We start from the raw sequence: 4,915 nt of genomic DNA on the forward strand, positions 1-4,915 counted from the left end.
GTTGAATTTGTATTAGTTTTAACAGTTTTTTCAGTGTAGAATCTTTATCGTTTTCTATATATAAAATAATGTCATCTGCAAACAGAGATAATTTTACTTCTTCCTTTCCAATTTGGATGCCTCTGCAGGTAACTTTTAGGAGAAATTTATCATTAATCTCTAGTCCTTGGGCTTCATTTTCAAAAACCTTTCTGCGGAAATGTGTCTTTATTTGTTTATACACTTTTTTTTTACATTATTTTTATTATTAGTAACCCATTCCATTAATTCATCCAAGAAATAGTTCTTATTGAAAGCCTACTATGTGTCAGACACTGAGGTTCTTGTGATACACTAGTGATCCCTCTTCTCTTCTCGAAGGATATTGCATATACTCTATCCAGAGCATAGCACCACAAAATTTGAACAAGATCATCTCTTGTGGAGACTAGAGATCCTTGAAATTCATGGTGGTAATTGTGTGATTGATAGTTTTTATTGATATATAAATAATAGAAACACAATTTTATTTATTAGTAATAAGGGCTCCTGACTGTATCCTGTTTTGGTGCTAAAATATTGTCAATAATTTACTCTGTCAGAACTCTAGCTATATACTTAAAATAGATGAATTTATTGCATGCAAATTTGCTTCAACAGAGTGGAAGGAAAAATATTCTCAACAAGAAAAATATCCCATTTTACTAAAGGATAATGCATATTAGAAACTACCAATGCTGGGTAATTCAAACTAGAACCAATTTGAATTAGTAAGAAAGACTAAATTATAGCAATTTGAAATGAAACAGATAGCTAGGTAGATAGATAAATAGATAGACATAGTTATATGAATATAGCTTTCAGATATACATTTGTGTATATCTATATATACATAACTGCATCTTTATTTTAAAATTTTATGTATAAGTTATACAAAATCCTAGTTCAAGAAACAGATAAGACAGTTATGATTGACCTAATTGGTGACTTGCAAATAAATGATGCATTTAAGACAGCTTACTTTTAAGTAAGATAAATATTCTTCTTTCTGTCTCATTTACACTTCTAGTTTACTTAAACAGAATATTCATTATCTAAACAGAATGTTAAATTTAGTTAATCTAACTATGACAGTGTAGAGTGATAAATAAAAGCATCAGCTTTCTCTGTAAGAAATACTGAAGAGTCCAAGTGTTGCCTTTACCACTTACTAGGTATTTGATCTTCGGCAATTTACTGACCTTATTGTGCCTCCATTGCCTTACTTCTAAAATCAGGAAAATACTAGCACCTTCCATACTGGGCCATTAGGATAAATACATAGATTTGAAGCACTTAGGATAATAACCAATGCATAGTAAGTGCTCAATAAATACTAACCACTATTTGTAGTTATTTTGCAATCACTTGAGACTAAATGATGCATTATCTTAATTTGAGTTTTAGTTCTGCCCAGAGAATGGAAAAGATATATTTTCAAAATCATTTGGTCAAATATCTTTAGTTATTTTAGAAACGTTTTCAATCCAAGGAATATTGAAAAACTGCAAAGGCTTCTATTTTACTAGGTTTTTCTTCTAGTGTTTTCTTGGATACATGGTATATCGGTTTATGAAATTAGGATTGCCTTATCCTCCAGTTGCTTATAATGCAAATAAGACATTTGACCAAATATCTCAATTTTGCAGGCCACCATATGAATTTTGTTTTACTGCCAATCAAACTGGACCACTTTCTTCACTGGTTCCACTCAAATGTTTTCCACGAGCAGTCTAGTTAGTACCTTTGGCCTTCAAAGCAAATTACAGTAATGGACAAGTTTCTTTGATAGGTTAGTTAAGCCACACTGATCTAAAGCTGGTTTCTGAAAGGTTATTTTTCTTTTTATGTTTTAGTCATTCAGTTTAAAATGAGCAAAATTCAAATCAAAACATCAAATTTGATAATGCAAAATGTGTTTTGGGTTCAAAGATTGGGCATTTATGACCAGGCGTGGTGGCTCATTCCTGTAATCCTAATGCTTTATAAAGGCCAAGGTAGACAGATTGCCTGATTCCAGGAGTTAAATACCAGTCTGGGAAACATGGTGAAACCCAATTTCTACAAAAAAATACAAAAATTAGCCAGGGATGGTGGTGCACATGTGTAGTCCCAGCTATTCAGGAGGCTGAGGCAGGAGGATCGTTGCAGTCCAGAAAGTCAAGGTTGCAGTGAGCAGAGATCAAGCCACTGCACCCCAGCCTGGGGCAACAGAGTGAGACTCTGTCTCAGAAAAAAAAAAAAAAAAAAGATTGTGCATTTCTATAAGTCTTTATACAACTACAGACACTCAGAATGTTAGAGCGAGAAGCAGCTTAGGGCTTATCTAGCCTAACCCTCTTATTTATATTTTGGAATATTGAGATCTACAGAGGACAAGAAAAAGGTCTAGAGAAAAATCTATGTCTCTTAAGTCTCAATGTTTTAAATCTCTACCTTTTATTAGTACTTTTATTATGAAGCTGGAAAACATGCATGCGTGAGGGTGTGCACATGTGTGTCTGTTTTGTCTTCATAATTATTTTATAGATTTATAAAAGGCTTATGACTATCTAGTGCGTAAATCCATTGGATCACAATGCAATGAGGGTCTCTGTATTAGATCCTTCAGTCCTAGACTTGACGTTTTTATAATTATATCACCAATGGGGTTAGAAATGTAGAATAACAAATAATCTAGTGCCTAAATCAGTTGGCTCCTAATGCAATGTATTAGATCCCTCAGTCTCAGTCTCAATCTTGACGTTTTTATAATTATATCACTAACGGGGTTAGAATAACAGAAGCTTCAGCTCCAGTACACCACAGAAGGATTGAAACCTCATTCTGAACCCATCTAGTCTAGGTGTGGGCCAACTGGTGCACATAAGCCAGAATCCAAGCACTATGATTATTGTGCTTTACATATAAGCAAGCCCTTTTGGCCCTTACTTGGATGAGACTCACTTTCACTTTAGCCACAAACAAAAGGTATTTTGTTTTTGTTTTTAACTTTTATTTTAAGTTCAGGGTTACATGTGCAGGTTTGTTACATGGGTAAAGCTGTGCCATTGGAGTTTGTTGTACTGTTTGTTTCATCACCCAGGTATTAAGCCCAGCACCCATTAGTTATTTGTCCTGATCCTCTCCCTCTTCAGAGTCTTCTCCCTCCTATAGGTCCAGTGTGTGTTTCCCCTCTCTATGTGTCCATGTATTCTAATCATTTAGCTCCCACATATAAGTGAGAACATGTGATATTTAGTTTTCTGTTCCTGCATTAGTTTGCTTAGGGTAATGGTCTCCAGCTCAATAAGTTTCCCTGCAAAGGACATTATCTCATTCTTTTTTATGACTGCATGGTATTCCATGGTGTATATATACCACATTTCTTTATCTAGCCTATCATTGATGGACATTTAGGTTGATTCCATATCTTTGCTCTTGTGAATAGTCCTACAATGAACATAGGTGTGCATGTGTTGTTATAACAGAAATGTTTATATTCCTTTGGGTATACACCCAGTAATGGAATTTCTGGGTCGACTGGTATTTCTGTCTTTAGGTCTTTGAGGAATCACCATGCTGTCTTCCACAACAGCTGAACAAATTTACACTTCCACTAACAGGCTATATGCATTCTTTTTATCCCACAACCTCACCAGCATCTATTATTATTTTTATTATTATTTTACATTTTAATCATAGCCATTCTGACTGGTGTGAGATGATATATCATTGTGGTTTTGATTTGCATTTCTCTTGTGATCAGTGATGTTGAGCTTTTTTACATATGATCATTGTCCACATGTATGTCTTCTTTTGGAAAGTGTCTACTAATGTCCTTTGCTCAGTTTTTAATAGGGTTCCATCGGAAAATCTTATGAACATCTCTATGCACATAAACTAGAAAATCTAGAGGAAATTGGTAAATTCCTGAACATATACACCCTTCCAAGACTGAACCAGGAAGAAATTAAATTTCTGAACAGACCAAAAATAAGCTCTGAAATTGAGGCAGTAATAAATAGCCTACTAATGAAAACAAGCCCAGGACCAGACAGATTCATAGATGAATTCTACCAGATGTACAAAGAAGAGCTCTTACCATTCCTACTGAAACTATTTCAAAAATAGAGGAAGAGAGACTCTTCGCTAAATCATTCTATGAGGTCAGTATCATTCTGATACCAATACCTGGTAGACATCCAACAACAACAACAACAAAAAACTTTGGGCCAATATCCTTGATGAATATCGGTGCAAAAATACTCAACAAAATACTAGCACACCAAATCCAGCAGCACATCAAAAAGCTTATCCAACATGGTCAACTAGGCTTTGTCTCTGGGATGCAAGGTTGGTCCAACATATGCAGATTAAAAAAAAAATGTGACTCATCACATAAACAGAACTAAAGACAAAAACCACACGATTATCTCAATAGAGGTAGAAAAGGCTATTGATAAAATTCAACATCTATTCATGTTAAAAAAAAAAAAAACTCTCAATATACTAGGCATTGAATGAAAGCAAAAAATAATAAAAGCCATGTAAGACAAACCCACAGCCAACATCGTACTGAAAAAAGCTGCAAGCATTCCCCTTAAAAACTGGCACAAGACAAGGATGCCCTCTCTCACCACTCATATTCAAAATAGGATTGAATTTTTTGGCCAGGGAAATCTGGGGAGACAATGAAATAAAGGGCATTCAAATAGGAAGAGAGGAAGCCACACTATCCCTGTCTGCAGACATGATCCTATATCAAGAAAACCACATAGTCTCAGCCCAAAAGCTTCTTAAGCTAATAAACAACTTCAGCAAGTCTCAGGATAAAAAAATCTATGTGGAAAAATCACTAGCATTCCTATACACTAACGGCAGTCAAGCCATGAGCCAAATCAGAAACAAACTTCCG

The sequence above is a fragment of the Chlorocebus sabaeus genome, chromosome X (genome assembly GCF_047675955.1).
Source record: "Chlorocebus sabaeus isolate Y175 chromosome X, mChlSab1.0.hap1, whole genome shotgun sequence".
Classification (NCBI taxonomy): Eukaryota; Metazoa; Chordata; class Mammalia; order Primates; family Cercopithecidae; genus Chlorocebus; species Chlorocebus sabaeus.